Here is a 17,580-nt window from a genome sequence, read left to right as displayed (position 1 = left end):
ATAAAACTAAAATTCTGGAATCAACAACAGTGAGCCATTATAGAATTTTGCACAATTCAGCAATGGTGATTGTAAAACAGTCCAGTCCCAATTTCAGTGTGTGTGTGTGTGTGTGTGTGTGTGTGTGTGTGTGTGTGTGTGTGTGTGTGTGTGGCTGGGGGGGGGGGGGGGGGCTGCTAAATACCCCGTATCTATTAGACTGAAGAATAAAAGTAATAATGAATAGTGGACACCAATTATTAACTTTTAACTTTGTTAAAGTAAAACAAATTGGATAGTTATAAATTCACTGTGTCTTTTGCTTTCTTTCTGTAACTGAAAGAAAGAAATAACAACAATTAAAACCAAAAGAAAAATTGGGTTATAGTACATATCACTCCTAGTAGAAATGTTTTAAATGCAACAATTTAATGGATAATTATTCCTACATCTATGTTCCAGATATCATCTGATGCCATCTTGTAACTTAAATTTCTTTTTTGATCATAACTAGTCACCATCACAACAAAAGTGCCAAATAACACAATACTAATAACATTAGCACTTAGTTCTGTCGATCTGAAATACATAGAAGTCTTCCAGTGTGCAGCACTCTGTGCCAGTGCTTATCCAAGAGGTAATACTTTTGCATTTGTGATAGAGTTCTATTAGTGTTTTCAGTGTCTAAAACACATCAAGACTCCTTTTTATCCTGTGTATTCCTTTTTACACTATTTTTTACTAACAGATTTTGTCAGGATTGAGCCAGTGTGTGAATCGGACATTCACATAAGCTACAACCCTCCTCTCCACAGATGAGAAGTAATGTACTTGACCACATTATAGCAGTCCCACTGCAGTCTCTGTATAGTTTCCAATTGCGTAGGTTAGTGCCTTCATTCGTGTTGTTCCCAGAGGGCAGAGTTTCGCATATTTACATACTGTATGTCATATCATTATTTTTACTCTTTCCATTATTTTCAGGGGTGTAATATTATATTTTATGTGCAAATTTATTTTATAAATGCAAAATTTCTCTCTTTGAGTAAATACAGTTGAACTTTCTTATAACAACATTGATTACAACAACTCTGCTATAATGTCATGATTTCTGTGATACGGTCATATTCTTAGTAAGGAACATACTTACCATCGCTTAATACGACAAATGGACAGTAGTGGTGACAATCACAGAACTCGTCAACAGTACACATGATGTCAGCTTCTATAACAATCTGTTATGATCTGCGTGCATTTTAGAGCAGATGGCCAGTAAAAGAAAAGTTTTAACAGTGGAAGAAAAAGTGAAACTGACTCACAAAATTGAGAATGGTGCTAAAATATCTGACGCGTGTCGGCGATTTGGCCTTGTAAATTCTACAATCCAAATGATTTGGAAGAACAAGGATAAAATCGTTATTGCGTTTGAACAAAATGGATCTAAAACTATGTGGTTATGAAAAGCTGAACACAGTAACATGGATGAATCACTGCTTAAGTGGTTTAAGCAACAGAGAAGCATCGATGTACCCGTTAGTGGACCTCTCCTTATGGTGAAAGTAGAAGAATTTGCCAAGAAATTAAAAGACGAGGAATTTGTGTGTAGTAGTGGCTGTATTAACAGATTCAAGCAGCGTTGTGGCAAACTGTGCGGTGAACCCAACATGTGAATACTGAAACAATCCAAAACGGCTTACCACAGCATGTCCTACAATTCGTGAAGGATATGCAGACTGGGGTATCTTTACTGTAGACGGGACTGGCATTCTATTTAAATTGACACCTGACAAAACTCTGAAATTCAAGGGTGAAGAATGTGTTGGTGGCAAGTTATCTAAAGAACGAATAACAATTCTGGTTTATGCTAACGCAGATGGAACTGTGGGAGAAAAAAACTGCTTGCGATAGGTAAGGCAAAGAATCTTAGAGGTTTTAAGGATGAAAAAATAATCTGCCAGTGCAATACAATGCTAATAAAAAGTCCAAGATGACCTCCAAAGTCTCTGAAGCTGAAATAAGGCGATGGGGTCAGGAGCCTAAAAGTCAGAAAAGGTTTGGGTTGGGTTGTTTGGGGGAGGAGACCAGACAGCAAGGTTATCATGCTCATCAGATTAGGGGAGAACTGGGAAGGAAGTCGGCCATGCCCTTTCAAAGGAACCATTCCAGAATTTGCCTGGAGCGATTTAGGGAAATCACAGAAAACCTAAATCAGGATGGCCAGACGCGGGTTGAACCATCGTCCTCCCAAATACGAGTCCAGTGAGTCAGAACAAGGAAGATACTGGTTCTTGTTGATAACTGTCCAGCACATCCTGTATTCTCTGGTTTGGAGAATATTGAGCTCGTTTTTCTTCGTACAAATATGACAAGCTTATTGCAGTCCATGGACCGAGGAGTAATGAGGAGTCTGAAATGACACTATTGTAAGCTCATATTACTGAAAATGATACAATACATTGAGAAAAAGCAGGACTATTCTATTATACTGATGGGTGCAATCAGATGCATTACGAAATCTTGGAGCCAGGTCACAACCCAAACCATCAAGAACTGTTACCATCATACGGGAATTACAACTGAAGGAATAAATCCACTGAAACTGAAGACACGTTCAATGACACTGATGGCGTGCCACTACCTGCATTGCTGTCAGAAATCAACTGCGATATTCTCAATCAGTGCGACTATGAAATGTATACAACAACAGATGACCTTGTTACAACCAAAGTGCAAACTGATGACAAAATTTCAAATGAAGTCAGCACACACAGTGACCATGAAGTGAGCAAAGGAGATGAAGATGATTAAGAAGAGGAAGAAAAAAGAAATAGATGTCTATCCCTACGGTGATAGCGATTTAGAAACCTTTAGAATTGTGAACATGTTCTATCGAGTTAGGAGAGGGATCAGTGAAATTTCAAATGAAATAATGAGCATAGTATGTAATTTCAAAAGTGTGTACTGGGCAAATAGGCAACAGAGTAAAATGACTGATTACTTCACTCTTAAGTAAAGAAGTTTGGTGAATACTCGACATACTGCTGTATATACTGTGTTCACACAAGCTTAAGAGTGAATACTATTGTGTAAAATAAAACAAGGCTAAATAAATTTCTTCTTTTCCATTTGCCACCACAGTAAACTGAAAATATGAATCTTGGTTACAATGACGAAGAAAAAATAGCCACACAATATGCTTGACACAATTCCACATTCATCTCCTGAAAGCACGTGAAGCCTCATGCACTTTAATAACATCTTGTGTTTCACTTTTTCAAACAACAGTTCTGCATAACTCACCTGAGCAACAAAAGCTGCAGATCACAGAAAATGAGCTATCTAGTATGTGTTTCAACTTTAATGCTATTAACACATTATTATTATTAATGATGTTTGTGAATGTTTAATAGTTTGCTATTTTATAGCCCAATGAGAAAATGAAATATTCCTCAATTAATTTGTTCGATCATTCATCAACGCATATTCACAAAAATGCCATCATGAAGGTTAAGGGACACACAATGAGTAAAGTCAGAAGTAACTGTTGCATGCTCCTTCTGTAAAATATACTAACAACAAAAATATCACGAGTGCTAATCTACTAGCATTGATAGTTATAGGAATTGCTTCCATGGGGCAGTATCGGCTGTCTGTCTAGCTGTGTGTCTGTCAAAACTTAAAGAGTACAGTGGAATTGTCATCCCAAAGTCCAATATTCTGATAAATTATAGTAATGGCCAATAAGGTACTCATACTTTTTTTTATTAACATCTGTGGATGTTTAATTTACTGTTTGATGTATACCAGCGACCAGTTATACACTTTTGCACCAGAATACAAATTTTATTCTGAACCCTTGATAGGGACAAATAGTCTACATGGAAATTATTTTTACTTCTAGTGTTGTGGTTGTAAAATGCACAGTTCATTCTAGTTATTAATCACAAATACCATAAGGGTGTATGTGCATTACAATGTAAGACTAAGTATCCCTACGTTTCTGACGAGGCTTCTGAAAAACTCATTTTGTTCAACTTGTAGAGCATGGTGGTCTTGTGGTAAGGCACAGGCCTGGAAACAGAAAGGTCACAGGATCAAATCCCAGCGGCACCATGGAATATTTCAGTCTGCCTTTAACCTAGCCTTCACCTCTCACTGACTTGATTCGCCAGGAACAACAGGTGGTCAAGATTCCACATTAAAATGCAGGACCCCTTTCCCTAGTGGGGTTACTAAGAATGGATTAAGGACAGAGAAGTTGTCAAATTGGTATACTATTGAAAAACTTGCCACAGAACCATGTGGAATTATTATTATTAGTCACAGCAGCACAGACTTGCAGCAGAAGCGCATGTGCTGAAGTAACATACGCACAGTGACAACTTGGTATAATATGTACATGATGGCAGGGACTTACTGAAGTTCACTGTATTTCCGACAGTACACCTGAAGATGGTCAGAAGACTCTGTGCCAAAATACCTTGGCAGCAAGTTACCAACCTCTGGCAAGTTCACCCAAGATTTCATGGAACATTGAATTTTATCCTTCTTAGATAAATGTGATTTAGGGGGATGCTTTACTGTTGTCATTTGCTCTTCATGTTGAGTTTATTATTTGGACTCATCTTTTCATGAAAGATGACTGGATTTAGAAATAAATTATCAATCACTGTTGTGTTCTTTTTGATAATGTTAATGTGAGAACAAATCAAAGTTTGACATCAGTATTTGTGTGTGTCCAATCAGAACTATCCAAGAACTACACACTGGAATAGGTGGTGGTGGTAAGTTCCTATGGGACCAACTGCTGAAATCATCAGTCCATAGGCTTACACACTACTTAATCTAACTTAAACTAACTTACACTAAAGACAAAAAAAAAACACACACACACACACACACACACACACACACACACACACACACACACACAAAAAAAATCAAAAAATAAAGGCAGAATTCAAACCTGCGACCGCAGCAGCAGCGCGGTTCCGGACTGAAGCGCCTAGAACCGCTCGGCCACAGTGGCCGGCACACTGGAATCTCCACATGCGATGATGTCCTTAAATACTGTCTTATAGGTACCTTTCCTAATTATTTAATAAAGTTTAAAACGCCACCTGTTTGAGGTTTGTACACTTTCAGCACTGCTATCTTGTGTTTTTCCAAATCTATTACTGAAGCAAAGCAATCAAAGAACTGCTTACCATAGAACTCATTTAGATCCACGTATATTTTTCTGATTTTAGTGTGCACTATTCTTTTCCCCATGGCTTTGTCCGTGTATGCATTCAACACACAAACTGAACACACACTGCCCCCCCCCACCCTCTGTGACCCCCTCTTCCTCCAGCTGCCCCCCTCATCCTCGCACCTCTATCTGTTTATGTCCCCCTCCTCCCCCTCTCTTTGTCCATTTCCTCCACCCCCTGTCTCTGATCATATCCTTCGCCCCCTCTCTCTTTCGATCTCCACCTCCCTCTCTTCCTTTTCCACTGATTCACCACCCCTTTACACCATCCACCTGCCTCATACATCCTCCCTCCTGCCCCCCCCCCCTCTATCAATTTATTCCTCTCCATTACTCTATCCAATCCCTCCTCTATCCATAAGAACCTGTTCCCTAGTGAAACTCATCAGCATGTGTAGTCCCAGCAATAAAGTTCAATAAATCAGGCAGGTACTACTCCCACAACACATCATCATGCAAAGCAGCTTACATGTTGGGGTCTGGAAAAACAGTTCTTGCCCCTCACATGTACGCTGCCATGCAAAGCAGGCTGATCTGGCAGGGCCATGTTCCTACACAGCATGCCTGTCAAGCAGGTCGGCCTATATGACAGAGTCTTTAACCATGGGTTTTGTCTGTATTGGAGCTAGGAGATTATAAACCTGACAGTGCTGATACTTGTGAGGCCTGCTGTTTCTGTGCCAAATTTGGCTGAAATTGAGCCAAGGGTTTGGGAGGAGATCCTGAACATGCACACATACACTCCACTTTGTTAACGCTCCTTTGAGAGCAAAACTTATTACAGAAATGTTACCTGTAGCACCACAACCCTTGACTGTTTTAACTAAGTGGGGCACAAAGCTTGAGGCTGCATTGTACTACAGTGACGCTTGGAAAGTGTTAAGAAGAAATGTTTCTTGTATTTGATGAGATAGTTAAACTGCTTAAGTCTGAGTCTACAAACACAATATCTTCCTCTACATAAATATTTTGCAAACCATCAGTGAGTGGCAGTGGGTATCATTTACTAATTTCAGTCTTTCCCTGTCCTATTCCACTCGAAAATGAAGTGTGGGAAAACGACTTTATATATGCTTCTGTACAAGACCTGTTTTCTCTTAACTTATCTTCACAATTACTAAGTGAGAAGAACACTGGTAAGAGTGTCATTCTGCAGTCTGATTAAAATGTCAGTTCTCCAAAGTTTCTCAATAGTGTTTGATGAAAGGAACTCTTCTTCCCTACAGGAATTCCCACTTCAGTTAACAAAGCATTCGCTCAACAGTTGATCAAACCTACCGGTAGCAAATCTAGCAGCACAGTTCAGAACTGCTTTGAAGTCTTCTTTAATCCGTCATTGTGGGGTCAGTAATCCAGAATGGTTGGAAAAGTGCTCTGTACATGTTCTCCTTTATAGACAAGCTACAGTTTCCTACAATTCCCCCTATAAACTGACGTCAACTACTTGCTTTCCCTACAACCAACCTTATGTGCTCAATCTACTTTCTCTCGCCTTGTAATGTTATGTCTAGATATTTAATTGACATGACTGTAGCAAGCAGCAGACCACTATAACTGTATTTGGAAATTAAAAGATTGTTTTTCTTATTCATCTGCATTAACTTACATTTTTCTACATTTGGAAAAAGCTGCCATTTATCACACTAAATAGAAATTCTATTAAAGTCATTCTGTATCATCTCAAATAATTCAATGACAACACTTCCACATATGCCAGAGTCATCAGCCAAAAGTTGCAGATTACTGTTCACCCAACCTGTCACATCATTTTTGATATAGATAACAAGAGTGGTCCTATCACACTTCCCACAGGCACCTCTGATGAGCACTCGCCGCCCAGGACAACGTACTTGGTTAAACCAGTAGTTTTTGTTGTATTCTCATGGTAGTCGATTCCTTGACACATCAGACAGGCTGTGCAGGCAGCCACCCTGGCACAAAGGCTCTTATCATCATTGAGATATTTTCCTCGTATGCTAACCATGGAATTACACATCATCTCCACAGCATCTGGGGGTCCCAAACTCACCAATAGGCAGTGTGCTGTCTCATGAGAGAGCGCTGTTGGCAGGGAACTATTTTGCAATAATAGGTGATGTTTCCTCAGGATGCCAAGTGGATATCCATATGTGCCTGGCTAATTAGGCAACTTCAAGACTGTGCCAAGTAAGTGATCCCCTACACCTCAAGTCGGCAGTACCAGTAGTTTCATATCAGCATTCCACGCCAGCAGACATGGCCCAGTTCATTGTTGTCTTCACCAGCAGTACATCATCCATCATATATGGGGAGCAGTTCATTGTTGTCTTCACCAGCAGTACATCATCCATCATATATGGGGAGCATGGGCTCAGTAATGTCCCAAGTCTTCACACTACCACCTACTAAGACTCTGGGGTTTGTCGCATAGGTACATTATACACAAGCCACAGGAGAGACATTTCTGTTGTATGTAGTCGTGTGGCTATTCATCTAAGGATATTATTACAGTTTTGTTTAGTTAACAAACAGTCATTCATTCAAAGTGTCTTCAATCACTCCTTAGTGCAAGTATACTACAATGGCGACATGATAAACGATTTAGTGTCCTCATCTTCAAATCCATTTTTGGGTTTTTCCTGGGTATTAGTTGCTGGAGCAGCCATCTCATTTTTCAAGTTGTGTCATTTTTCAAATTGCTGGATTTTTTGCTTGTGTACTAGTCTGTTTTGCAGGATAGTGTGTTTTGCTTCTTGTGTTGCTATAGTCTGTAGGCAGCAGTTATCATCCCATCCAGCAGTTTCTTCTAAAAGGCACATTTTTCAGTGACTGTAAATTAGTGTCACATGTTTCTTAGTTGTTGTCTTTTCAAGGTGGTCAGCTCCTGTCTTGTACACATGAATTCACTCAAGTGGTGCTATTTTCAGTATTTCATGGTTCAAACTCTAGTTTGCTGGCAGTGTCTTCTTCACTTTAGGCTTGTGTACTTTTCAATTACCATGTCTGCCCAATAGTTCAAGCTGTCTTTGTCTCAAGTCATTCAGTTACAGGGGCTACAAATTCAGAAGTTGCTGTAGGGTTTAACTCGTTTCCTCAGTTTTTTATTACTACAGCCACGTCTTGGCAGGCCGCAACTGCATCTGTGCTGACTCACTGTGTGTTTGACAGTCATAACAAGGACTGGGACTTGTACTGTCAACAGTTGCAGCTGCAGCACTTTGCAGACATCATCATACAAGGTATGCAACACAGTGCTCATTTTCTTGCCAGTGTGTATGCAGAAATCTTTTGTTGGTGCTGTCTGTTTTTCCCAGACTCTTGTCCGGAGGACAGACCACGATTTGTTAGTGGAATCGTTAAATGTGCACTTTTGTTGTGTCACTCACCTCTAGCCAAACAACAAGCATCCTTTCTTAATGTTGGACAGTCCTTTCCACAGAGTTTGAACAGTGTCCACACAGTGTGTACCAGTCTGGTGTGTCTGGCAAGCTGCACCAACTTCTGTTGGGGTGTTTATAATATTGTCGTGCCATGCTGCTGTGTTTTGTTCCTGAAGTTCAACAGCGGTAGTCCCGCCACTCTCAGCCCAGGTCTTCCTTGCGACGCCATTGGATGTCAGCTCTCTCATAATCAGCATCGGTCCTATTGATGTCAGCCACGTGCTAGCCCTCCCGCTGACATACCTACTGCCAGCAATGACCCTAGTGTCACTGCCATGCCTGTCCACGATGAAGTAAGCCCTCTTGTCTGTACGGACTTCGCTAGCCCTTTCCCAGTCTGCCCTAGTATCTTCGACTGTCCTGGCGACGCCACTGTCAGCTGTCTCATCAGTCCTACCATCACTGACAGTGTCCCAGCCAACCTTCCCTTCATCACCATGTCCGTTTGTGATGACATCGGTTGTGTTGCTCATCCGTCACTCGTTGGCTCTGTCCTGACCACCCTTCCCATTGACACCACAGTGGTCTGTGAGGATGTCAATCCAGTCATTAGCCTGTCTGCTGCCAGCCCTCCTGATGTCACCAGCCCTGTCAATGCCGACACTGGCTCTCTTGTCTGTGCGTTCAACACCGGCCATGCTGTGGTCAGTCTGCTCACCACCACTGCTGCCAATCTCACTGTTCCTGCTGGCAGCAGTGCAGCTGTCCAAATGGCCACTCCAGTTGTGGTTGCCAGTCCAGTCACCAGTCTCAGTGTTTGCGCTGGTGCTGCCAATCCCGTCATGTGTTCTTTCAGGCCTTGGATTGTGCCTTCATGGAAATTTTCCCACAAGGCCCGCCTACACCCTACAGGCTCTACTGTTGCATGTGGAGGGTCACTTGCCATTCCTCTACAAGGATGTGGTACGTTCGTTGTTTTGGGGTCAATTTCTAGTGTTTTTAGTAGTTTCATCTGTATTTTCATGTGCCTGGGCTAAGCTTTTCCAACCTTTCTGTACTCTTCTTATGTATCAAAAGTCACGGGTTGTATATCTCACACTCAGCAGTCTCATTAGTTGTCACATTCTTCCTCCTTTAATGGTTATGTAGTTTCCAATGTTCTTTCATATGCATAGTGTTTTTGGGTTCAGTTCAGTGGAATGCAAGGTTTTGTTTCTGTCTTTTTTAGTCAATGCCTGGGCACATGTTTTCCTTTTGCTGACTGTATTGCTGATCGTTCCATTTCCCAGGACAGTCAGCACTGGCAGTGGGCTGCCTCCCCGTCAGAGACATGTCTTTGAGATAGTGATACCATCTATTTTTAAAGGGTTGAGGGATACTGTATCTGCCTGCTAGCTGATTCCTCCACACACCAGGCAGGTTGTGCAGGCAGCCGCCCCGCCAGGACGACGTGTGTAAACGGTTCTCATCAACACCAAGATATTTTCCTTGTTTGATCTGGGCTGCTTACCACAGTTTCACATTGCCTTCAGAGCGTCTGGTGGCACCAACTTCACCAACAGACAGCATGCCTGTCAGCAGGGAGCGCAGTCAGTAGGGTACTATTTTGCTATGCCAGGGCATCCAACTGCATCTGACTTTTTAGACCATCGCTAACTGTGCTGAACAAGTTATGCTCTAGGCCTCAAGCCAGCAGTACCAGCAGTTCCGACCAGCTGCATCAGCAATTCAGTCCCAATGTTACAAGTTGGCAGTACCAGTTATTTTGTCTCACTCAAGAGGTCCAACTGCCAGATCCAGCCCAGTTCGTTACGGTCTTCACACGCATCACATCATCCGTCATCCGTCATACGCTGGCAGCACTGGGCCAGTAATGTTGCAGGTCTTCCACACCGCTGCTTACCGTCACTCTGGGTTTTGTCGTGTACGCAAATCAAAGACATCACAGGAGAGACATTTCTATTGTATGTAGATGTGCAGCTATTCATTCAAGGAAATTGTAATTGAGCTTTGTTTTGTTAACATGCAGCTATTCTTTCAAAGAGTGTCTGATCACTCTTCAGTACAAGGATACTTCAGTTTAAAAGTTTGCATAAGACAACTAAAAGCACAATGCAGTTCTCAGATGAGAGAATGTTTGGTTCTATTAACAAGGACAACTGGCTGGTGATATTGGAGACTTGTTTTGTGTTAAAATAATTAAGCTGGAAATAAGAAAAGTGAGGTTATGTTGCAACAAATAATAGGCATTATCGAGCTTAATTCATGACTAAAGATGTTAGAAATCAATAAAGTGCAGATCTGTAAGGAGTTCCTATTCTATATCAGTTTGATTCTTCAAAGTGTGTAGTCGATGCATCTATGTGTGTATCTTCCATTTTGAAGTATTTTCAGTTTTTTAGCAAATTAATGAGAGCATATTCTGATTGTTTTAGTGCACATCAACACATCTTGTCATCATATAGACATAAATAGTGAAGTACGGGTAAGGACTGTTCTTATTGGGAACAATTAAGGGGAATTGGTCATTTTCCAAAAAACATATAGAAGTCGTGTTGGCCGCAGTCAACAGGCCTTGGGCTGATGCCCTTGACTGAATCAGCATCATAGAATATGCAGTGGAAGCTGTATTATCTCTGCTGCCACTAACATCACCTGAAATCCTCGATATCACTATTCTTTCCAACGTATGTTACCTGTATAGTTCTTCCAAACCTGACAGTGGCTCTACAATACATTTCTGGGCAAAACAAGAATGTGGGCACTAGCCACATGGCATTCCATTTAAGTCTGCTGCGCACTGTCTAAAGTGCCTTTGAAGACAAGTAGCAAAGCTATTTTGCCCCAGCCTGTCTGCCAACGGGTCTTGTCCAATGATATGTGGAGGACAATCTGCCTGCGACTATTGAGTGCAATGGGTGCAGCTGGCTACTTATCTTAGCTCATTCCACCGCGAATGAGGCTTGCCTTGTGGGTTCAGAAATCATCCTCTGTTACTTCAGCCAACTGAATAAATTAGAAAATCTGTTCTCATGTGGGGTGGAAGCACAATTCCCTATGTAGAGTATCATTCCCAAAACTAATCAGAGCTGTCTATCATGGAGCTAGGTACAAAGTTTGAACCAGAGGTTCAGATGATTCTGTAACAACATGCACATTTCTGGACTTCTGCTTTTTGGAGGAGAAATGGGGAGATCCTTCATAAGTGATTCATGTACTGCAGAACGAAACCTGTTATTTGGGTATCAGAGAACTTTTGGCTTATTTTTGTGGGTTTTTCAACTCAAAGAAACCTGTTTCGAAGGTTGAACTATCAATTGCAAATTGTATTTGGAGAGAGGAACAGATTATCCATGTTACATACACAAGCATCTGTGGTTGGTTGGTTGTGGTAAGGGACTGAACAGTGTGGTCATCAGTCCCTTGGTTAAGGATTTATTCATCCATAGGGTGTGAAGGTCTCCAGGAATGTACTTGGATGAGGAAAGTACATAGGACTGGTAAAAGCAGGGCAGTGAATACAATACTAATATCACAGCTGAAAATCAATTTACGACAATGTGTAAGTTTATATAGGGTGATTTTTTTTCCACCGTGTACAAATTCTAGGGATTGATCAATGAGAGGGAACGGAACAAAAAAGGTCTAATGAACTGATGTCCAGAAATGCAATGTTTCCATCCTACAGACCATTTACTCAGTCCTACATAGTTAGAGTGACTTGCCTAAGATGCATGCAGCCACAGTTACAGAAGTGCTGAAAAAGGTTTCCATGTGCCTCAATGCATGTGTCTACGGCTGTAGAATGTTCTGTCTCACACATTCACATTGGCCAGGCTGCAGCCAAACAGTGTCAAAGGCAGCATGAAAACGCTGCTCCAGTGTCTCCACATCTAAAATAGGCTCTACTTATACGATACTTTTGAGATGACCTCATAACCAGAAACCACACGGCTTGAAATTCGGTGAATGAGCAGGCCATGCAACTGGAACCCCTCATCCGATCCATTGACCAGGGAAGACATGATTGAGATGCGTCCAGGTGTTAATGACGAAGTGGGCTGGAGCACCATCATGTAGAAGTCACATAACCCTTCGAATCATCAATGGCACTTTCAGCAGGGGAGACAAAGTCCCCCACAGGAAATGCCGATAGTTCCAACCTGTTAGGCGACATAGGACGACTTACCCGGCCCCCATATTCTGGCTCCACCGATGCTGATGATTGACTGTCACCATACCACTGGGGTTCTGCATACTATCCCACAGATGTTATTAAAGTTGAAGATACCATGCTACGTAAAGGTGGCCTCATCTGTGAATAGGATGGATAACACAAATCCTGGAATCGTGGCTGCCTGGTGAAGAAACCAGTGACAAAATTGCTCCCGATGTGGAAAATCTGTTGTTAGTAAGCCCTACAAATGCTGTAAATGATAAGGGTAGTAACAACAGTAATGGAGAATGTTCCACACAGTCGTCTGGCTGACCCTGTACCAAGGGGCCAACTGCCTGGTACTAACACAGTGCTCACCTTCCACAGTATTAATCACATTTTCCTCCAAGTCTGGTGACCAAACATTTAGGGTACATCCTTCATGATTTCCCACTTCTGAACAACCCTGTTTCAGACAAATGGCGCAACACTGCAGAAACATCAAGTGCTGTGGCTGTAGTCGGCAGGGATACGTCTCCTGATACAACCTAGCTGCCTGCCGTCCACTGCCATTTGCCTTTCCTTAGTAGGTGAACATCATGTCGGCATGTTCTTGATTTGAATACAGAACCACTGCGTACAACGCTGTATGACATCCACTACAGGGTGAGTCAGCAAAAGAAGTTAACCAAACAAAACATTACCAATGACTGTGGCAGGAGAGGACACTATGACATGGCATATGAGGAACTGTACGACCCTCTAAGAGGAAACTATGCATACTGTAACTGCGGCTGCATGGTACAGCATGTATTAGACTGCAGTCTCTGTAACAATGTACGATTGAATAAATGGTCTCCAGCATGGAAACCATGCATTTCTGGACATAAGTTTATTAGACATTTTTGTTCCATATCCTCTCATTGATTAATCCCTAAAGTGTGCACAAAGTGGGAAAAATCACCCTGTAGATTAGATCAGTATGTAGGTTAGAGCAGACAAGTGGTCTCGCAGGGCTCAACCATGCCGAGAGAAAATAGCTACTGAATAAAGAATGCCTTCTAGTCAAACGATCACAACAATAAAAGGAGAAAGGCTAACAACAACTGCCAGTATGGCTCCACAACCATAATGTGGGGTGGCTCATTACATAAAATGAAAATATGAGCCAGTCTGATATGGCCAACGCTGCAGTGACATACAACAGCACATTCTTCCCAGGAATAATGGAAGGCGGAGTGCCATGCAGCAGTAGTCTCCTTGATAGTACGGAATTTATTACAGCATTCAGTGGCCCACCAGATGATGATCCATCTCTGAGTGACCAAAGCCCTTAGCTGCACCCACAAACCCACACCTGGGATCATCAAAGCGAATGAGGGATGAGTAATTGCTTCTCTAGCTGAACTGTCAGCCAACTCATTCCCTGGGGTAACCATGACTTGGGATCAGGAGAAAGGCAACCAAGCAGACAGTATGATTAAATTCAGAGAAAAGCTCATGAATAGCAGATATTACAGCATGACATGAGAATGTTGGTCAATGACTCATTGAGTCACTGCATATTAAAACATAGCCAAGGACTGTTTATGAGCCATAGCACTGAAAGGAACATATACCAAAAGGTCATGGATGCAACAAACTTTAGATCCTTGAAGCAGATTGTTCCTAATTCATGATTTCACACCAACTATGGAGTGGTGGGTGAGAAAAGGCAGGGAGTACATTCTAAGGGGCACAGTGGAGGTCCTGGCAAAGTGCTGTGAGGCATATATCAATTGGTAATCCCACCTGAGGGCACATGTTGAGGTCAATGCCCCTCATATTCAAAAACAATAGGATGTGTTGGATGATCAGGAAATTGTCAAATGCAATCACATAGGTGAGCACGATTTGGTATCATTATAGCTGAAGAGGGAAGATCCCCACTTCAGCACAGTGACTATCTAAGGAACTAGTGCAAAAGGCACCAGTGGCCGAATTCCATGATGATGGACTGGTTATAACAATTTTGAAGTCAATGGCACTACTAAGCCATAAACCTGAAAATCATAGTCCAAGTGAATTGGACCAGAGCTCGGTAGATACAAAGGAGACTAGTGTGATCCACAGCACAAGAGATGTGGGCAAGCAAGCAGAGAGCATTAAGCTGTCATATGCAGTTAGTCTTCAAATGTCAAATACAGGGCAGCAAGTCAGCTTCTTTTCAAACAGGAAACCCAAAAATCCAGAGTGTGTAACAACATCCAAGCGCTGGGTAAGCAAATAGAATTTTGAGCCCGGATGGACCATGGTATAATGACAAAAATGTACAGCCCACATTTTTGCAGGAGACAACTGAAAACCACGGGAAACAGTCCAAGCAGAGTCCCATCAGATGACACCTTGGGGCTGGCGTTCAGCCAAGGGTACGGAGTGGGAGCTTTACCAATGCACAAGGCATCGACATACAGTGGTGCGGGGAGGGGAGGGAGAGCGGAACAACCAGTGGCCCAACGGAGGACACTAGCCCATTGACAGAGATCACGTGAAGTGTGACACTCGGCACTGAGCCCTGCAGACCGCCATTCTCTATGACCCATGGAAAGCTGAGAATTACCAACTCGAAACCGAACAACCGGTGGGATAAAAACAGAAGAATAAAAATTGGTATGGAACCTCAAAAATCCCAATCATGGAAGGTAAGAATAATGTGATGGTGCCACATCTTGTCATATGCTTTACGTATATCAAAAATGACTGCAATTTGGTGTAAGCAATTAGAAGCTTCTGAAGGTAAACCTCACCGATAACTGGCCCAATCAAGCCCTGGTAAGAAAGCCCACACCAAACATTTACTCCTGGCAAATTCACGGCTTTATCTACATGGACGTTCGGATTTTCGGTGGCCCAGTAGATGCAATTGTAGTGATTTACTGTACCACTGAGTTTGAACTGTGCCTCATCAGACCACACAATCATCTCTGCAAATTCTTCAACATTTGGCACCATGTTAGTAAACCACTCCTAGTTCCATTCTACGCTCTGGGTCGTCCTCATTCATTGCGTGTAGCAAACGTGGGATGTAGCACTTCCACTTTGCTGTCTTCAAAATTCGCCGAACTCTTGAGCAACTCACTCCAGTTTCACAGGCACACTGTCTCTCAGACTTCTGTGGTGAATGAGTGAATTGTTGTAACACACGACGGGAGTTAGCTGGGCTTGTTACTGTTACACGTCATCCAGATCATTGTTTGTGTACATCTTTAACACAGCCTTCTGCTTCAAATTTGTCTTGAATGCGACGAATCATTAAACGTGTTGGTGACTCTGTTTGATACTCATTTCTCCATTGCCATTGAACCTTATTAATGTTTTCGTACTTAAAATACCACTTCAAAACTGACTTCCTTTCATCGAACGTAAGCCTTGCGCCAGCCATGTTTACCTGAGTAACTGGTTGCAAGTAAGAACAAAACACTGACTATCTGGCGACTGTCATCTGACAAAACAAAACAACGCAATACAACGCTTGTGTGGCGACTGCCGGAACTACAAACTATTACACTACCAAGATGAGACAACTCCGTCAATTAGTTTGCCAGCTATTGACTTTTAAACAGTGGATACATTTTTTTTTGACCCTTCTGTATAATTTAGCATGCTGAGTGGGTGAAGGAGAGGAGGATGCCGACACCATTGAAAAGTGTTTAGCAAGACCCAACACATCAGTACAAATTGTGAATCTTTGGCAGCTCAGAAGACTCTCTCGAGACTAACATGGTTCTGACGGACTCCACGATAACCACAGAGCATTTAGGAATGGTTGTTGGTGAAGAGAGTTCCTTGTAGAGCAATGAAAATTGCAGAGGACATGGAATTTAGGTGCTGTAGCTCCAGCAGGTAAGAGTAATATCATTTGCAGTTCTGCTGAATTATCACATGACAGGTGCCCAGGTGAGGTGTGAAGGGGCCAGGAGGACTGGTGATGTCCAGGATCACTCTGTCCTCAAAGGAGTTGGATGAGCATTGGTTCAGAATCCATCAGTGTCTGGGAGATCTGGGGCCTCCTCCACGGTCACCAGAGTAGAGTTATCCTAACAACTCTCCTCCTCCTCCTCCTCCTCCTCCTCCTCCTCCTCCTCCTCCTCTGTGCAGCATTTGGTCGCTGGGATTTTTACAAGGGCCTATCTGCAACGAGCATGGAGACACATGAAAAGCAGGCACACTTTGGACCCATATACAATAGCTCCTTCAGATACTGGCTGGCAATGGGCCTCTGATCCGTGGGTTTCTGAGGAAAGGGATCCCATGAGAGAGCCCTGTCACCAGTTGACGCTGGAGGAGTAAGCTGCTTATCTTGCGGGGTGCAGGAAATAGTTCCTAAAGATGATGCCATGGGAACCACAAGAGAGCAGAGCAGTGGAAGAACTGGTTTCTTAGGGTCATCCGTGCAGTGGGATGACACATGACCAAAGTGTATGCACCTCACGGATGGTGGTTTTACATCACACTGGTACGCAATGGCTAACTTTTACTGTTCCCTTGAATAGTTGAGATAAAGCTGCCTGGTACCTGTTCCGTTATCCTTGGTACCTCTTTGGATGCTACAGACAGAAAGTACACATTGCCTCTCGAGATTAGCCCATAGCTCCTCAATTGTTAGGAGCATAATGTCTCTGTGGAAGAGGATTCCCTTGGACCATATAGAAAGTTTTGTGTAGGAAAATGTTCACTGGTATGTTACACAGATGATTACAGGCCTGAAGAGCTGTAGACTGTGCTGCAGAGGTGGCTTTATCAATAGCGGTCCAATGAATGAATATTTTTCCGAAAGACTTCTCCAAATTTATCTT

At 42.5% G+C, this 17,580-nt stretch overlaps 1 protein-coding gene across 2 annotated transcripts in view; it reads right to left on the bottom strand.

Moving 5' to 3' along the window:
* LOC124556848 overlaps positions 1-17,580 on the bottom strand; it is a 332,788-nt gene that overhangs the window by 250,120 nt on the left and 65,088 nt on the right. The window lies entirely within an intron of this gene.

The sequence above is a fragment of the Schistocerca americana genome, chromosome X, assembly GCF_021461395.2.
Source record: "Schistocerca americana isolate TAMUIC-IGC-003095 chromosome X, iqSchAmer2.1, whole genome shotgun sequence".
In the NCBI taxonomy this organism is placed as follows: Eukaryota; Metazoa; Arthropoda; class Insecta; order Orthoptera; family Acrididae; genus Schistocerca; species Schistocerca americana.
Note: the sequence above shows the minus strand (reverse complement) of the source record. Positions and strands in the feature narration are given on the sequence as shown.